Source organism: Phyllobates terribilis, unplaced genomic scaffold, assembly GCF_046119375.1.
Source record: "Phyllobates terribilis strain yellow unplaced genomic scaffold, ASM4611937v1 Scaffold_416__1_contigs__length_1633014, whole genome shotgun sequence".
Taxonomy (NCBI): domain Eukaryota; kingdom Metazoa; phylum Chordata; class Amphibia; order Anura; family Dendrobatidae; genus Phyllobates; species Phyllobates terribilis.
In genome coordinates, this window is record NW_027363176.1 from 1,211,460 (window position 1) to 1,229,589 (window position 18,130).

General features: G+C 48.2%; 9 non-coding genes and 1 pseudogene across 9 annotated transcripts; all 10 read right to left on the minus strand.

The window, feature by feature from the left end:
• On the minus strand, positions 1-191 carry LOC141226952 (U2 spliceosomal RNA). The gene has a single exon (XR_012294065.1). It is a non-coding gene; the product is annotated as a U2 spliceosomal RNA (small nuclear RNA).
• Positions 192-1,306: 1,115 nt separating this feature from the next.
• On the minus strand, positions 1,307-1,497 carry LOC141227751 (U2 spliceosomal RNA). The gene has a single exon (XR_012294733.1). It is a non-coding gene; the product is annotated as a U2 spliceosomal RNA (small nuclear RNA).
• Positions 1,498-2,612: 1,115 nt separating this feature from the next.
• Positions 2,613-2,803, minus strand: LOC141227752 (U2 spliceosomal RNA). The gene has a single exon (XR_012294734.1). It is a non-coding gene; the product is annotated as a U2 spliceosomal RNA (small nuclear RNA).
• A 1,115-nt stretch (positions 2,804-3,918) lies between these two features.
• LOC141227132 (U2 spliceosomal RNA) lies at positions 3,919-4,111 on the minus strand. Its single transcript, XR_012294239.1, has one exon. It is a non-coding gene; the product is annotated as a U2 spliceosomal RNA (small nuclear RNA).
• Positions 4,112-9,675: 5,564 nt separating this feature from the next.
• LOC141227292 (U2 spliceosomal RNA) lies at positions 9,676-9,753 on the minus strand (annotated as a pseudogene).
• A 1,115-nt stretch (positions 9,754-10,868) lies between these two features.
• On the minus strand, positions 10,869-11,059 carry LOC141226951 (U2 spliceosomal RNA). Its single transcript, XR_012294064.1, has one exon. It is a non-coding gene; the product is annotated as a U2 spliceosomal RNA (small nuclear RNA).
• A 1,115-nt stretch (positions 11,060-12,174) lies between these two features.
• LOC141227076 (U2 spliceosomal RNA) lies at positions 12,175-12,365 on the minus strand. Its single transcript, XR_012294186.1, has one exon. It is a non-coding gene; the product is annotated as a U2 spliceosomal RNA (small nuclear RNA).
• A 1,115-nt stretch (positions 12,366-13,480) lies between these two features.
• Positions 13,481-13,673, minus strand: LOC141227274 (U2 spliceosomal RNA). Its single transcript, XR_012294345.1, has one exon. It is a non-coding gene; the product is annotated as a U2 spliceosomal RNA (small nuclear RNA).
• Positions 13,674-16,272: 2,599 nt separating this feature from the next.
• LOC141227753 (U2 spliceosomal RNA) lies at positions 16,273-16,463 on the minus strand. Its single transcript, XR_012294735.1, has one exon. It is a non-coding gene; the product is annotated as a U2 spliceosomal RNA (small nuclear RNA).
• A 1,115-nt stretch (positions 16,464-17,578) lies between these two features.
• LOC141227754 (U2 spliceosomal RNA) lies at positions 17,579-17,769 on the minus strand. The gene has a single exon (XR_012294736.1). It is a non-coding gene; the product is annotated as a U2 spliceosomal RNA (small nuclear RNA).
• Between the last annotated feature and the right edge of the window lie 361 nt (positions 17,770-18,130).

Below are 18,130 nucleotides of genomic sequence, written 5' to 3' on the forward strand. Positions count from 1 at the left end.
AAGGGGTGCACCGGTCCTGGAGATACTGCAATACCAGGTCAATGCGTGGAGTGGACAGAGCAAGCTCTTTTCCCATCTCCCTGTTCTAAAAATCCATTTAATATATGGTCCCCAGATAGGGGACGTATCAGATATTAAACTGATAAGAACAGATACTACACTTGATCTTAGCCAAAAGGCCGAGAAGCGATAACCAGAATTGGTTTCAAACTACGGAGCCACCCAAGGATCCTGAAAAGTCCATTTGTGGAGATGAGCTCCTGGACTCCCGTTAAGAAGACATGTTGTCAACCTCTAGATCCCTTACATGCCTGCACTTTTCGGCTTGCTGCTGCTGCAATCCACGCGTTTTAGATCTGCATAACTCCACCTCTTTAAACACAGCACCTTCACCCCCTGCTGTTCCCACCCGCCTCAACACCGTTGGAAGGGAGGAGAACCAATTAAGGCGGGGGGTGGGGTGGAACGAGCAGCTGTCTACCCTTAGCAGGAGGGCTCCTGATTACATACCTCTCCTGCTGCTGCTGCTGCTGGCTGTCCAGCAGCAGACTGAAGGTGGCTGCTGCTGTGCACAGGTATATAAAGGCTCAGAGCCTATTATGACACGCGCAGCCAGCGTTCCATTGCCACATTCCATCTACTGCAGGCAGGATACCTGGCTGGCTGAATGTCGCTGAGAAGCTCACAGAGACCGCCATAAGCAACAGTTTAACAGAATGCCACAGACTAATCAACCAAACTTTTTGGGTTGGGTTCTCTTTTATAGTCTGCAGGCATTAAATGAAAGAAGTCAGTGTTCCAGCAGAAGGAGACAACGTTTCAGAAAAGGCATTGTAGCAAACCAAAAAAGAAATTTTAAGCGCAGCAGAGTAACCAGCGCACATACCTGTTAGCTCAGGTGAGTTTAAAAGGCTGCTGTTGATAACAAGGGCATTTGCTAAATAGATGGTGTGTGTGCAACAATATACTGAAAGGTCAATTATATTGTGCAGCTTATCTCACCACCTGTAGTTATTTAGGTGAAAGCTCCAAAATGCTTGCCTAATATGTCTGTTTATCCAAAAGGAAGTAAAAAGGGAGAGCTAGAAAGATAGCATTGCATCACATTACATGGCAATGCAATGCACAGTTGCTGAAGTTGAACCAAAATGAGCTTGTAATCTGGCTTCTGCAACTTTGAACATGAAAAATCCAATGAGGAGAAGAAAAGCAAAGCCAAAGAGTCCATCCCAAAATCCGACAAACAAGCAAAATGAACAAAAAACATTGAATTCAATTCTTTCTGATTTTAGAAACTGCATTAAAGAAGGGGTGCACCGGTCCTGGAGATACTGCAATACCAGGTCAATGCGTGGAGTGGACAGAGCAAGCTCTTTTTCCATCTCCCTGTTCTAAAAATCCATTTAATATATGGTCCCCAGATAGGGGACGTATCAGATATTAAACTGATAAGAACAGATACTACACTTGATCTTAGCCAAAAGGCCGAGAAGCGATAACCAGAATTGGTTTCAAACTACGGAGCCACCCAAGGATCCTGAAAAGTCCATTTGTGGAGATGAGCTCCTGGACTCCCATTAAGAAGACATGTTGTCAACCTCTAGATCCCTTACATGCCTGCACTTTTCGGCTTGCTGCTGCTGCAATCCACGCGTTTTAGATCTGCATAACTCCACCTCTTTAAACACAGCACCTTCACCCCCTGCTGTTCCCACCCGCCTCAACACCGTTGGAAGGGAGGAGAACCAATTAAGGCGGGGGGTGGGGTGGAACGAGCAGCTGTCTACCCTTAGCAGGAGGGCTCCTGATTACATACCTCTCCTGCTGCTGCTGCTGCTGGCTGTCCAGCAGCAGACTGAAGGTGGCTGCTGCTGTGCACAGGTATATAAAGGCTCAGAGCCTATTATGACACGCGCAGCCAGCGTTCCATTGCCACATTCCATCTACTGCAGGCAGGATACCTGGCTGGCTGAATGTCGCTGAGAAGCTCACAGAGACCGCCATAAGCAACAGTTTAACAGAATGCCACAGACTAATCAACCAAACTTTTTGGGTTGGGTTCTCTTTTATAGTCTGCAGGCATTAAATGAAAGAAGTCAGTGTTCCAGCAGAAGGAGACAACGTTTCAGAAAAGGCATTGTAGCAAACCAAAAAAGAAATTTTAAGCGCAGCAGAGTAACCAGCGCACATACCTGTTAGCTCAGGTGAGTTTAAAAGGCTGCTGTTGATAACAAGGGCATTTGCTAAATAGATGGTGTGTGTGCAACAATATACTGAAAGGTCAATTATATTGTGCAGCTTATCTCACCACCTGTAGTTATTTAGGTGAAAGCTCCAAAATGCTTGCCTAATATGTCTGTTTATCCAAAAGGAAGTAAAAAGGGAGAGCTAGAAAGATAGCATTGCATCACATTACATGGCAATGCAATGCACAGTTGCTGAAGTTGAACCAAAATGAGCTTGTAATCTGGCTTCTGCAACTTTGAACATGAAAAATCCAATGAGGAGAAGAAAAGCAAAGCCAAAGAGTCCATCCCAAAATCCGACAAACAAGCAAAATGAACAAAAAACATTGAATTCAATTCTTTCTGATTTTAGAAACTGCATTAAAGAAGGGGTGCACCGGTCCTGGAGATACTGCAATACCAGGTCAATGCGTGGAGTGGACAGAGCAAGCTCTTTTTCCATCTCCCTGTTCTAAAAATCCATTTAATATATGGTCCCCAGATAGGGGACGTATCAGATATTAAACTGATAAGAACAGATACTACACTTGATCTTAGCCAAAAGGCCGAGAAGCGATAACCAGAATTGGTTTCAAACTACGGAGCCACCCAAGGATCCTGAAAAGTCCATTTGTGGAGATGAGCTCCTGGACTCCCGTTAAGAAGACATGTTGTCAACCTCTAGATCCCTTACATGCCTGCACTTTTCGGCTTGCTGCTGCTGCAATCCACGCGTTTTAGATCTGCATAACTCCACCTCTTTAAACACAGCACCTTCACCCCCTGCTGTTCCCACCCGCCTTAACACCGTTGGAAGGGAGGAGAACCAATTAAGGCGGGGGGTGGGGTGGAACGAGCAGCTGTCTACCTTTAGCAGGAGGGCTCCTGATTACATACCTCTCCTGCTGCTGCTGCTGCTGGCTGTCCAGCAGCAGACTGAAGGTGGCTGCTGCTGTGCACAGGTATATAAAGGCTCAGAGCCTATTATGACACGCGCAGCCAGCGTTCCATTGCCACATTCCATCTACTGCAGGCAGGATACCTGGCTGGCTGAATGTCGCTGAGAAGCTCACAGAGACCGCCATAAGCAACAGTTTAACAGAATGCCACAGACTAATCAACCAAACTTTTTGGGTTGGGTTCTCTTTTATAGTCTGCAGGCATTAAATGAAAGAAGTCAGTGTTCCAGCAGAAGGAGACAACGTTTCAGAAAAGGCATTGTAGCAAACCAAAAAAGAAATTTTAAGCGCAGCAGAGTAACCAGCGCACATACCTGTTAGCTCAGGTGAGTTTAAAAGGCTGCTGTTGATAACAAGGGCATTTGCTAAATAGATGGTGTGTGTGCAACAATATACTGAAAGGTCAATTATATTGTGCAGCTTATCTCACCACCTGTAGTTATTTAGGTGAAAGCTCCAAAATGCTTGCCTAATATGTCTGTTTATCCAAAAGGAAGTAAAAAGGGAGAGCTAGAAAGATAGCATTGCATCACATTACATGGCAATGCAATGCACAGTTGCTGAAGTTGAACCAAAATGAGCTTGTAATCTGGCTTCTGCAACTTTGAACATGAAAAATCCAATGAGGAGAAGAAAAGCAAAGCCAAAGAGTCCATCCCAAAATCCGACAAACAAGCAAAATGAACAAAAAACATTGAATTCAATTCTTTCTGATTTTAGAAACTGCATTAAAGAAGGGGTGCACCGGTCCTGGAGATACTGCAATACCAGGTCAATGCGTGGAGTGGACAGAGCAAGCTCTTTTTCCATCTCCCTGTTCTAAAAATCCATTTAATATATGGTCCCCAGATAGGGGACGTATCAGATATTAAACTGATAAGAACAGATTTTTTGATTGAATATATCTTTTATTAGCACAAAAAATAAGTTAACAGACAGTGTACAGTGCCGCAGCCCAGTACACACAGAATTCTACATCATATTTACATAGCATGAGGATACGACGCACTAACTAGACACATCACACCCCTATGCTACACAAAACACTCAATCTGAAAGAAAAAGCATGTCAATCAATACAGTACGACGAACCGTGATAAGGGATGGGGATTGGGAAAAAGGGGATGGGGAGGGGAAAATCACAGGCCCGAAGCTTTATTGAAAGACAAGACACATAAGGGGAGAGGGGGAGGAGGGGTTTAGTCCTCATCCTCGTCCTCCGGACCGTCCATGATGGAATAGTCTCTGAGCAGGCTGTGGATCAGCCTGCGGCAGTCCTGGATGGACATCCTCTCCCTCCTCAAGATGAGCCGGTTCCTGGCGACCCAAACGGCATCCTTGAAGCAGTTCATAAGGCGCCAAGCCTCCTGGATGGCTCCGACGGTATGAACCCCAGGGAAGAGTCCGTAAAGCACAGAATGGTGCGATAGGCTCGCCCTGGGGACAGAGTTCCTCAGGTCGTCCTCAAGTGCAGTCAATAGGCGCTGTGCAAATCCGCAGTCCCAAAAAGTGTGCAAAGATGTTTCCTCCACGAAGGGGCACCTTGGGCAGTACCGGGTCTTGCACAGGTTCCGGGCATGCATGAATGACCGGACGGGCAGTCCGCCCTGAATCGCCATCCACGACAAGTCCTTGTGCCCGTTGGTCAGCCTGTCAGACGACACATTTGTCCACACAGTCTCCAGCGTGTCCTGGTGAAGTCCTGTGATGTTCTCCACGTCATCCTTGGCTCTGATTAGCTTGTGGATAGTTTTGGGCTTCCACAAGTCGGGCTTGAGTCCCTCCAGTTGATGCTCCCCCACAAATCGAACGACGTCTCCGTAGAACCATGGCGTCGTCCAGTTGTAGGGGAAGGAGCTGTCCCACTTGTCCCAGCCGAGTCGCCTCCAAAGAGGAAGCAGGAAGAAGCGAGACATGGACCTGCCCGCGGAGCCATTCTTGACTTGCAAAGTCCGGCGGACACAATCACACACAAAAGAGGATCGCAGGAGGGTGGGGATATCTGGAACGCCCTTCCCACCCTTGCGAGGCTCCTTGTACATGACGGCCCGCCTGACTCTGTCCATCTTGGATCCCCAGACAAAGTGAAACACTGTCCTGGTAATGGCCCTGCACACAGTGACGTGTGGGGGCCAGGCCTGCGCCGTGTACTGCAAGACGGGCAGGACCTCATTACGCAGGACGAGTGCCTTACCCTCACAAGTGAGGTGTCTGAGGCTCCAGAGTCCGATCCGTTGCTTCACCTTGGCCAAGCGTTCTTGCCAGGACTTGAGGGCCGCTCCTTCCTTCCCGAACCAGACTCCCAGCACCTTGAGGAAATCCGGTTGAATGTTGAAGGGGAAGGGGGCGGAGGAGGCCGGCTGCCAATCCCCGAAGAGCATGGCTTCCGACTTCCTGCAGTTGACTTTGGCCCCTGAAGCCCGGCCGAACCTCTCACACGTCTGGACGAGGGCGTCGACTGAACCACGATCAGCGCAGAAGACGGTGACGTCGTCCATGTAGAGCGAGCACTTGAACTCGTGTCGTCCCGGACCCGGTGCGGTGATCCCTCTGATCTCTCCATTCTGCCGGATAGCCTCTGCGAAGAGTTCTATAACACAAACAAAAAGAAGAGGTGATAGAGGGCAGCCTTGTCTGACCCCAGAGAGGACAGGGAAGGGGTCAGTCTTCCAGCCGTTCACCAACACCGAGCTGTGGATATCAAAATACATCAGACGGACATACGAACAAAACATGTTACCCAAACCTAACCGGTGCAGAGCTCGGCCCATGAACTCGTGGGAAACCCGGTCGAAGGCCTTCTCCTGATCCAAGGAGACCAGGGCCGCGTGTGCGCGGCGGACCTTGATGTACTCGACCGTGTCCCGCACGAGAGCGAGGCTGTCTGCGATGCGACGTCCAGGGATGCCGCAGGTCTGGTCCAGGTGGATGATCCGTCCGATGACCGTCTTAAGTCGTGTCGCCATCGTCTTGGCCAGGATCTTGTAGTCCACGTTGAGCAGAGTGATGGGACGCCAATTCCTCAGGTCGCACCTCTCTCCCTTCCGCTTGTACAGGATCGTGACCATTCCTTCCCTCAAAGATGGAGGCATTCTACCCTCCACCACCATCTCCTCGTACAGGTCCAACAGGTCCGGACAGATGAGGTCTCCCAGCGCTACATAGAGCTCCGCTGGAAGACCATCACTGCCCGGGGTCCTGCCGGTCCTAAAGGATTTAGCGGCAGAGAGCAATTCGCCCACCATCAGAGGTTTGTCCAAGGCTGCCGTGCCTGCAGGATCAAGATGGTTAGTGATACCTGACAGGAACTTATCAGCAGCGTCGGGGTCGGTAGTCTTGTGGGAGTAGAGTTCGCTGTAGAAGTCGCTGACGACCCTCATCACGTCCTCCTTCCCACGTCGCATGTTTCCGCTCTCGTCTCGCAGCTCGTTCAGGGGCGTGTGACCGGCATGAAGTTTTCTGAAAAAGAATGAGTTACATTTCTCACCCTTCTCCAGATTCTCCACTTTGGAACGGAAGACGATTCGCTTGGACTCCTCCTCAAAGTGCCTTTTCAGGCTCTTCTTGGTCTCCTCCAGCTCCTCCCTCACGTCCCAGCCGCAGTGAAGAAGGTCCTGCAGCGACCGCAGCTCGCGCTGCAGCCCTCTGAAGTCCCTCCTCTTCTCACACGCCTGTTGTCGACCCTTGGCCTGAAAGAAACAGCGAAACTCAAGTTTAACATATTCCCACCAATCAGAGACTGTTTGGAAGCTACCCTTGTAGGACTGCCACATTGCGTAGGCTGCTCTCAGCTCCTCCACGACTTCATCCTGAGCCAGCAGAGCACAATTCAGCTTCCAGGAGCCGGGGCCGGACGGAAAACCGTCGCCGAGGACACCTTGTAAGTGAATGGCTCTGTGGTCGGAGAAGAAGCAGGAGACCATCGAGTGCCTACTCTGCCTGACTGCCCGAGAGGTGAACACAAAGTCAATCCTGGAGCGGAGTGAGCCATCGGGTCGGCTCCACGAATAGTTCGTGGAGCCTCTCCCCATGGAGCCCACCACGTCCTGAAGAGAGGCCTCGGTTACCATCTCGATGAGCAGCTTGGACGTGATGTCCAACTTGGCAGATGTGCCAGAACTACGACCATCCTCCTCGATGGGGCAGTTGAAATCCCCGGCCCTCACTAAGGTCCTGGTGGTGGCAAGCTGAAGCCGCAGGGTCTGGAAAAGCTCCAAACGCTCATTCTTCAGTGGGGACGCATACACGTTGATGAACCTGACAGGTTCTCCCGCCCAGTTGCCATCTACAACAAGAGCCCTGCCGCAGATGAGCTCCTGGACGGACTCAAGCGTGAATGCGCCCCCCCTGATCAGAATTGCGACCCCCGCAGACTTGCAGTCACCCCCACCGGACCAGTAGGATGGACCGTGGGACCACTCCCTGGCCAGATGTTTGAAGGACCTAGAGGAGGGAAGGGAACATTCCTGCAACATATAAACATCACACAACTGGGAAGTAAGGAAGGCATAAATAGTCTGACGTCTGAACTTGTCCTTGATGCTCCTGACATTAATGGAAAATAAGTTAATATTAGCCATCATGTAGGGAAAAAAGAAAAAGTTAGCGCAGGCAATACACCTTAGTTACCACTCCGGTCGGGTGGTCCCTCGTCGGTGTTGACTGCTGGTGACGGGATCACCAGCAGGCCCTCTTCCTCCATCTGGTCAAGCAGCGCGGCCTCGATCTCGGCGACCACCAGTTCCTCCTCTTCTGGCTCGGCCACCAGGGTCTCAACCATGTGCTCCATCTCTTCTGGCTCAGGGAGGGTATCCTCCTTTTCGCCTACGAAATCCAGAATCTTCTTTTTGGAGGATTCAGTAGCAGGGCTGTCCTCCACCTTCCTCTTTCCCCGGGTTGGAACTGGGGAGACAAGAAGGGGAAAATCCTCCTCGGAATAGATAGCGGCGGGTGGAGGAAAGGTTAATTCCACCGCTACCATGGTCTGGGGAGGGAGAGTGGCTGCCGGGGCAGGGGAAAGGACACCTGCTGAGGAGTAGGGGAAGGAGGAAGAGGAAGTGGAATCCTCAGCAGGGGTGGCCGGGGTGGGGGGGAATTGGACGGGGGTGGCAGGGGGAGGGATCGAGAGAGGGGTGACAGAACTCTTACCCTCCTTTGACTTTTTCTTCTGCTTCGGAGCTGCTGGGACCGTCGCTGGGGCTTTGGCCACCGACTCCTTGACCGCTTTGGCCTTGGTCGTCTCGGCCTTGGCCGCTGGGGCCTTGGTCGTCGCGTCCTTGACCTTCACAGGCCTGGTCGTCGGGGCCTTGTCCTCCGTAGCTGGGGTCGTCGCAACCACCGATGCCCAGGATCTCTCACGCTTGGGGCAATCCTTGTACAGATGAGCTGCCAGCCCACACAGGTTGCAGGATGTCTTCTTCGGGCAGTCCTTCGAGCTGTGTCCCGTCACTCGACAAATCCTGCAGGCATCCTCCTTGCAGTCCTTCATCTCGTGGCCGTTCTTGCCGCATCTCCTGCAGTTCCGCGGCATGTCCGGGTAATAGATGAGGCCGTAGGAGTTGCCCAGGGAGAATGTCGGGGGAAGGTGCCGAAGTCCGTCTGAGTACGCCAGGTCCCTGTGAAGTCTAACGGTCACCGACCACTTACCTGTCCAGAAGCCGAGTCCATTCAGGATGTGAGAGGGTTCCTTCACAACCAAACAGAAGCGTCTCAGGAAGGTACAGATGTCTTGGCCTGGGGTGTGCGGGTTGCGCATGGAGACCGTGATCCTCCTTTCGTCCCTCTGGATAGGGCAGCTACCTGTAAAGGCAGAGAAAGAATTATCCGGTCCTTTTGCGCTTACCATTTCCCAGAACCTCCTGCAGGTGTTCACAGTGGCGAAGGTGACGAAGAAGATCCCCGTCAAGAAGGTCTGGATGCTGAGGGTGTCTGACCTGGAGAAGCCTCGATCCAGCAGCATCTTCTGGCAGAACACGTCCGAGGACATGTCCGGCACCCTCCCATCCACTTCCTTCAGCTTCAGGGCCACCGTCTGCCGCATCCATGGCTCCAGGGCTGGAGCTTCGTGGCGGGGCTTCTGGGGTCCCTTCTGCTGGCCAGTCGTGGAGGCAGAGTCCTTGGGGTCAGAATCGGCTCCTGGCTGGGCCCTCCTGGCTGTCCCCTGCTCCAGGCTCTTCTTTTCGGCCTTCCTCGCAGCGCTTGCCATGGCTTTCCTCCTGCAGTTACTTCTTGGAGCTGGATCTGGAACTCTTCCCGGAATGGGTGGAGCTATGCAGATTCTTCTCCCGTCGTGTTCTGGACAAATTCCCCGAAAGGTCTTTGTCTCGATGATTTTCTTCCTCGAAGATTCCACAGGACAGCCCGATTCTTCTCCGAGTCTTCGTCTTCTTCTGGATTCTTTAGAGCTTCTTCCTCCCACCGATATCCGCCTTCCTTCTCCGATGTCAGCTGGGCTCCGAAGCTCTTCTCCTTCCGAGTTCGATCGCTCTCGTCAAGTGTAGATCGTAGCTCTTGTGTTCTTAAAAGAACAGATACTACACTTGATCTTAGCCAAAAGGCCGAGAAGCGATAACCAGAATTGGTTTCAAACTACGGAGCCACCCAAGGATCCTGAAAAGTCCATTTGTGGAGATGAGCTCCTGGACTCCCATTAAGAAGACATGTTGTCAACCTCTAGATCCCTTACATGCCTGCACTTTTCGGCTTGCTGCTGCTGCAATCCACGCGTTTTAGATCTGCATAACTCCACCTCTTTAAACACAGCACCTTCACCCCCTGCTGTTCCCACCCGCCTCAACACCGTTGGAAGGGAGGAGAACCAATTAAGGCGGGGGGTGGGGTGGAACGAGCAGCTGTCTACCCTTAGCAGGAGGGCTCCTGATTACATACCTCTCCTGCTGCTGCTGCTGCTGGCTGTCCAGCAGCAGACTGAAGGTGGCTGCTGCTGTGCACAGGTATATAAAGGCTCAGAGCCTATTATGACACGCGCAGCCAGCGTTCCATTGCCACATTCCATCTACTGCAGGCAGGATACCTGGCTGGCTGAATGTCGCTGAGAAGCTCACAGAGACCGCCATAAGCAACAGTTTAACAGAATGCCACAGACTAATCAACCAAACTTTTTGGGTTGGGTTCTCTTTTATAGTCTGCAGGCATTAAATGAAAGAAGTCAGTGTTCCAGCAGAAGGAGACAACGTTTCAGAAAAGGCATTGTAGCAAACCAAAAAAGAAATTTTAAGCGCAGCAGAGTAACCAGCGCACATACCTGTTAGCTCAGGTGAGTTTAAAAGGCTGCTGTTGATAACAAGGGCATTTGCTAAATAGATGGTGTGTGTGCAACAATATACTGAAAGGTCAATTATATTGTGCAGCTTATCTCACCACCTGTAGTTATTTAGGTGAAAGCTCCAAAATGCTTGCCTAATATGTCTGTTTATCCAAAAGGAAGTAAAAAGGGAGAGCTAGAAAGATAGCATTGCATCACATTACATGGCAATGCAATGCACAGTTGCTGAAGTTGAACCAAAATGAGCTTGTAATCTGGCTTCTGCAACTTTGAACATGAAAAATCCAATGAGGAGAAGAAAAGCAAAGCCAAAGAGTCCATCCCAAAATCCGACAAACAAGCAAAATGAACAAAAAACATTGAATTCAATTCTTTCTGATTTTAGAAACTGCATTAAAGAAGGGGTGCACCGGTCCTGGAGATACTGCAATACCAGGTCAATGCGTGGAGTGGACAGAGCAAGCTCTTTTTCCATCTCCCTGTTTTAAAAATCCATTTAATATATGGTCCCCAGATAGGGGACGTATCAGATATTAAACTGATAAGAACAGATACTACACTTGATCTTAGCCAAAAGGCCGAGAAGCGATAACCAGAATTGGTTTCAATCTACGGAGCCACCCAAGGATCCTGAAAAGTCCATTTGTGGAGATGAGCTCCTGGACTCCCGTTAAGAAGACATGTTGTCAACCTCTAGATCCCTTACATGCCTGCACTTTTCGGCTTGCTGCTGCTGCAATCCACGCGTTTTAGATCTGCATAACTCCACCTCTTTAAACACAGCACCTTCACCCCCTGCTGTTCCCACCCGCCTCAACACCGTTGGAAGGGAGGAGAACCAATTAAGGCGGGGGGTGGGGTGGAACGAGCAGCTGTCTACCCTTAGCAGGAGGGCTCCTGATTACATACCTCTCCTGCTGCTGCTGCTGCTGGCTGTCCAGCAGCAGACTGAAGGTGGCTGCTGCTGTGCACAGGTATATAAAGGCTCAGAGCCTATTATGACACGCGCAGCCAGCGTTCCATTGCCACATTCCATCTACTGCAGGCAGGATACCTGGCTGGCTGAATGTCGCTGAGAAGCTCACAGAGACCGCCATAAGCAACAGTTTAACAGAATGCCACAGACTAATCAACCAAACTTTTTGGGTTGGGTTCTCTTTTATAGTCTGCAGGCATTAAATGAAAGAAGTCAGTGTTCCAGCAGAAGGAGACAACGTTTCAGAAAAGGCATTGTAGCAAACCAAAAAAGAAATTTTAAGCGCAGCAGAGTAACCAGCGCACATACCTGTTAGCTCAGGTGAGTTTAAAAGGCTGCTGTTGATAACAAGGGCATTTGCTAAATAGATGGTGTGTGTGCAACAATATACTGAAAGGTCAATTATATTGTGCAGCTTATCTCACCACCTGTAGTTATTTAGGTGAAAGCTCCAAAATGCTTGCCTAATATGTCTGTTTATCCAAAAGGAAGTAAAAAGGGAGAGCTAGAAAGATAGCATTGCATCACATTACATGGCAATGCAATGCACAGTTGCTGAAGTTGAACCAAAATGAGCTTGTAATCTGGCTTCTGCAACTTTGAACATGAGAAATCCAATGAGGAGAAGAAAAGCAAAGCCAAAGAGTCCATCCCAAAATCCGACAAACAAGCAAAATGAACAAAAAACATTGAATTCAATTCTTTCTGATTTTAGAAACTGCATTAAAGAAGGGGTGCACCGGTCCTGGAGATACTGCAATACCAGGTCAATGCGTGGAGTGGACAGAGCAAGCTCTTTTTCCATCTCCCTGTTTTAAAAATCCATTTAATATATGGTCCCCAGATAGTGGACGTATCAGATATTAAACTGATAAGAACAGATACTACACTTGATCTTAGCCAAAAGGCCGAGAAGCGATAACCAGAATTGGTTTCAAACTACGGAGCCACCCAAGGATCCTGAAAAGTCCATTTGTGGAGATGAGCTCCTGGACTCCCGTTAAGAAGACATGTTGTCAACCTCTAGATCCCTTACATGCCTGCACTTTTCGGCTTGCTGCTGCTGCAATCCACGCGTTTTAGATCTGCATAACTCCACCTCTTTAAACACAGCACCTTCACCCCCTGCTGTTCCCACCCGCCTCAACACCGTTGGAAGGGAGGAGAACCAATTAAGGCGGGGGGTGGGGTGGAACGAGCAGCTGTCTACCCTTAGCAGGAGGGCTCCTGATTACATACCTCTCCTGCTGCTGCTGCTGCTGGCTGTCCAGCAGCAGACTGAAGGTGGCTGCTGCTGTGCACAGGTATATAAAGGCTCAGAGCCTATTATGACACGCGCAGCCAGCGTTCCATTGCCACATTCCATCTACTGCAGGCAGGATACCTGGCTGGCTGAATGTCGCTGAGAAGCTCACAGAGACCGCCATAAGCAACAGTTTAACAGAATGCCACAGACTAATCAACCAAACTTTTTGGGTTGGGTTCTCTTTTATAGTCTGCAGGCATTAAATGAAAGAAGTCAGTGTTCCAGCAGAAGGAGACAACGTTTCAGAAAAGGCATTGTAGCAAACCAAAAAAGAAATTTTAAGCGCAGCAGAGTAACCAGCGCACATACCTGTTAGCTCAGGTGAGTTTAAAAGGCTGCTGTTGATAACAAGGGCATTTGCTAAATAGATGGTGTGTGTGCAACAATATACTGAAAGGTCAATTATATTGTGCAGCTTATCTCACCACCTGTAGTTATTTAGGTGAAAGCTCCAAAATGCTTGCCTAATATGTCTGTTTATCCAAAAGGAAGTAAAAAGGGAGAGCTAGAAAGATAGCATTGCATCACATTACATGGCAATGCAATGCACAGTTGCTGAAGTTGAACCAAAATGAGCTTGTAATCTGGCTTCTGCAACTTTGAACATGAAAAATCCAATGAGGAGAAGAAAAGCAAAGCCAAAGAGTCCATCCCAAAATCCGACAAACAAGCAAAATGAACAAAAAACATTGAATTCAATTCTTTCTGATTTTAGAAACTGCATTAAAGAAGGGGTGCACCGGTCCTGGAGATACTGCAATACCAGGTCAATGTGTGGAGTGGACAGAGCAAGCTCTTTTTCCATCTCCCTGTTCTAAAAATCTATTTAATATATGGTCCCCAGATAGGGGACGTATCAGATATTAAACTGATAAGAACAGATTTTTTTTTTTTTTTTTTTTTTCTTTCATAACACTCAGATTACAAGTACCATCTCGATTCCATACTTCTGAAAACGGTGATGGACCAAATCCATCATCGTGTCATTTTAAAACAAAAAAACATTATTTAATGCATATACAAAAAAAACAAAACAACAACCAGTATTTCCTCTCAGACACATAATATATAGAGGAAGGAAACAAAACACATTACTGCATTCCTCCCTTCAACGCATAATATGTTAGATACTCCAACAGTCCTTTCTCTTGCGAGAAAGATTCAAAGTTTGTATTCACATAATCTATCCATGTCCTTCCCACCTTATAGGTTTCAAAAAACCTCTCTTTATTTGCCTTCACACTTGCGATTACCTTTGGAAAAAAAGCTTCAAAACACACACCACTTCCCTTCATTTCCGCAATCCCTTTTTTAACTTTGTCCATTTCTTTATCAGCTTCCTCCTCTTCTGTTTGCCTCTGAACCTCTACCGTCTTCTTTTTTTCTTTCTTTTCCGCCTTTGCACTTTCCATCTTCTCCTTATTACTCTTTCTCTTTGGGCATTCCTTAAACCTATGCCCAATTTCCATACACAGGTTACACTTATTCCTTTCTACTGGACATGATTTAGAAACATGTCCTTCCGCTTTACACTTCCAACACTTTTCTGCAGTACAGTCTTCACGTTTATGACCATATACCTCACAAATTGAACAAAAGGAATCCATCCCATTAAAGAATAAATTCCCACTTACTTTACCAAGCTTAAACCTTTGAGGCGGGTAGGAAAAACTCCTATCCTTGTTCATGTTAAATTCCACAAAAAATTTCCACTTTCCCGTCCATACTCCGAATTCATTCATTACTTTACCTTTTGATACTACAGACTTGGCAAAACCACTCAAAAACGTGACAATGTCCTCTTCTGGAACCAGTGGTGAAAACATCTTCACTGTCACCATCTTTTCACTACTAAATACGTGACGTTGAAACCGAATTCCAACAAACTTCTCATGTCTCAATTCATCAAAAGAATCCATATAGTTCTCCAAAATCTTCCTAGACTCAAAAAACACGTCATAGACACCCTTTTGGGGATAATCCATAACTGCCACGATGTCTTCTTTTTTCACCTTTGCGACACCCAAGATGATCTCCTTCATAATAAACCGAAAGTCCTTAACCTTCTGACAGTCTCTCCGGACAAAAATCCGGAAAGCGGTCTCCACACGTGCATGTTCTGGAACCTCCAACTTCGGCCACAACTCCGCCTCTGTTGCCATGATTCTCCAACAGAATGAGCGTAATCTCCACTCCAACACACAGAAGGAGCGAGTATGATCGCTTCCCGTTGTCTGGGGACTAAGCCGACACGCCTATAGCAGCAAGGGGGTGAAGTCCCAACAATTAAGTAAGGACGATCCCCCAAGGCCGACGAGCCAGGTACCCCAGACACCTCCAACCAAAACCAAGGCAGCAATCGCTAAATCACTGCACTTGATCTTAGCCAAAAGGCCGAGAAGCGATAACCAGAATTGGTTTCAAACTACGGAGCCACCCAAGGATCCTGAAAAGTCCATTTGTGGAGATGAGCTCCTGGACTCCCGTTAAGAAGACATGTTGTCAACCTCTAGATCCCTTACATGCCTGCACTTTTCGGCTTGCTGCTGCTGCAATCCACGCGTTTTAGATCTGCATAACTCCACCTCTTTAAACACAGCACCTTCACCCCCTGCTGTTCCCACCCGCCTCAACACCGTTGGAAGGGAGGAGAACCAATTAAGGCGGGGGGTGGGGTGGAACGAGCAGCTGTCTACCCTTAGCAGGAGGGCTCCTGATTACATACCTCTCCTGCTGCTGCTGCTGCTGGCTGTCCAGCAGCAGACTGAAGGTGGCTGCTGCTGTGCACAGGTATATAAAGGCTCAGAGCCTATTATGACACGCGCAGCCAGCGTTCCATTGCCACATTCCATCTACTGCAGGCAGGATACCTGGCTGGCTGAATGTCGCTGAGAAGCTCACAGAGACCGCCATAAGCAACAGTTTAACAGAATGCCACAGACTAATCAACCAAACTTTTTGGGTTGGGTTCTCTTTTATAGTCTGCAGGCATTAAATGAAAGAAGTCAGTGTTCCAGCAGAAGGAGACAACGTTTCAGAAAAGGCATTGTAGCAAACCAAAAAAGAAATTTTAAGCGCAGCAGAGTAACCAGCGCACATACCTGTTAGCTCAGGTGAGTTTAAAAGGCTGCTGTTGATAACAAGGGCATTTGCTAAATAGATGGTGTGTGTGCAACAATATACTGAAAGGTCAATTATATTGTGCAGCTTATCTCACCACCTGTAGTTATTTAGGTGAAAGCTCCAAAATGCTTGCCTAATATGTCTGTTTATCCAAAAGGAAGTAAAAAGGGAGAGCTAGAAAGATAGCATTGCATCACATTACATGGCAATGCAATGCACAGTTGCTGAAGTTGAACCAAAATGAGCTTGTAATCTGGCTTCTGCAACTTTGAACATGAAAAATCCAATGAGGAGAAGAAAAGCAAAGCCAAAGAGTCCATCCCAAAATCCGACAAACAAGCAAAATGAACAAAAAACATTGAATTCAATTCTTTCTGATTTTAGAAACTGCATTAAAGAAGGGGTGCACCGGTCCTGGAGATACTGCAATACCAGGTCAATGCGTGGAGTGGACAGAGCAAGCTCTTTTTCCATCTCCCTGTTCTAAAAATCCATTTAATATATGGTCCCCAGATAGGGGACGTATCAGATATTAAACTGATAAGAACAGATACTACACTTGATCTTAGCCAAAAGGCCGAGAAGCGATAACCAGAATTGGTTTCAAACTACGGAGCCACCCAAGGATCCTGAAAAGTCCATTTGTGGAGATGAGCTCCTGGACTCCCGTTAAGAAGACATGTTGTCAACCTCTAGATCCCTTACATGCCTGCACTTTTCGGCTTGCTGCTGCTGCAATCCACGCGTTTTAGATCTGCATAACTCCACCTCTTTAAACACAGCACCTTCACCCCCTGCTGTTCCCACCCGCCTCAACACCGTTGGAAGGGAGGAGAACCAATTAAGGCGGGGGGTGGGGTGGAACGAGCAGCTGTCTACCCTTAGCAGGAGGGCTCCTGATTACATACCTCTCCTGCTGCTGCTGCTGCTGGCTGTCCAGCAGCAGACTGAAGGTGGCTGCTGCTGTGCACAGGTATATAAAGGCTCAGAGCCTATTATGACACGCGCAGCCAGCGTTCCATTGCCACATTCCATTTACTGCAGGCAGGATACCTGGCTGGCTGAATGTCGCTGAGAAGCTCACAGAGACCGCCATAAGCAACAGTTTAACAGAATGCCACAGACTAATCAACCAAACTTTTTGGGTTGGGTTCTCTTTTATAGTCTGCAGGCATTAAATGAAAGAAGTCAGTGTTCCAGCAGAGGGAGACAACGTTTCAGAAAAGGCATTGTAGCAAACCAAAAAAGAAATTTTAAGCGCAGCAGAGTAACCAGCGCACATACCTGTTAGCTCAGGTGAGTTTAAAAGGCTGCTGTTGATAACAAGGGCATTTGCTAAATAGATGGTGTGTGTGCAACAATATACTGAAAGGTCAATTATATTGTGCAGCTTATCTCACCACCTGTAGTTATTTAGGTGAAAGCTCCAAAATGCTTGCCTAATATGTCTGTTTATCCAAAAGGAAGTAAAAAGGGAGAGCTAGAAAGATAGCATTGCATCACATTACATGGCAATGCAATGCACAGTTGCTGAAGTTGAACCAAAATGAGCTTGTAATCTGGCTTCTGCAACTTTGAACATGAAAAATCCAATGAGGAGAAGAAAAGCAAAGCCAAAGAGTCCATCCCAAAATCCGACAAACAAGCAAAATGAACAAAAAACATTGAATTCAATTCTTTCTGATTTTAGAAACTGCATTAAAGAAGGGGTGCACCGGTCCTGGAGATACTGCAATACCAGGTCAATGCGTGGAGTGGACAGAGCAAGCTCTTTTTCCATCTCCCTGTTCTAAAAATCCATTTAATATATGGTCCCCAGATAGGGGACGTATCAGATATTAAACTGATAAGAACAGATACTACACTTGATCTTAGCCAAAAGGCCGAGAAGCGATAACCAGAATTGGTTTCAAACTACGGAGCCACCCAAGGATCCTGAAAAGTCCATTTGTGGAGATGAGCTCCTGGACTCCCGTTAAGAAGACATGTTGTCAACCTCTAGATCCCTTACATGCCTGCACTTTTCGGCTTGCTGCTGCTGCAATCCACGCGTTTTAGATCTGCATAACTCCACCTCTTTAAACACAGCACCTTCACCCCCTGCTGTTCCCACCCGCCTCAACACCGTTGGAAGGGAGGAGAACCAATTAAGGCGGGGGGTGGGGTGGAACGAGCAGCTGTCTACCCTTAGCAGGAGGGCTCCTGATTACATACCTCTCCTGCTGCTGCTGCTGCTGGCTGTCCAGCAGCAGACTG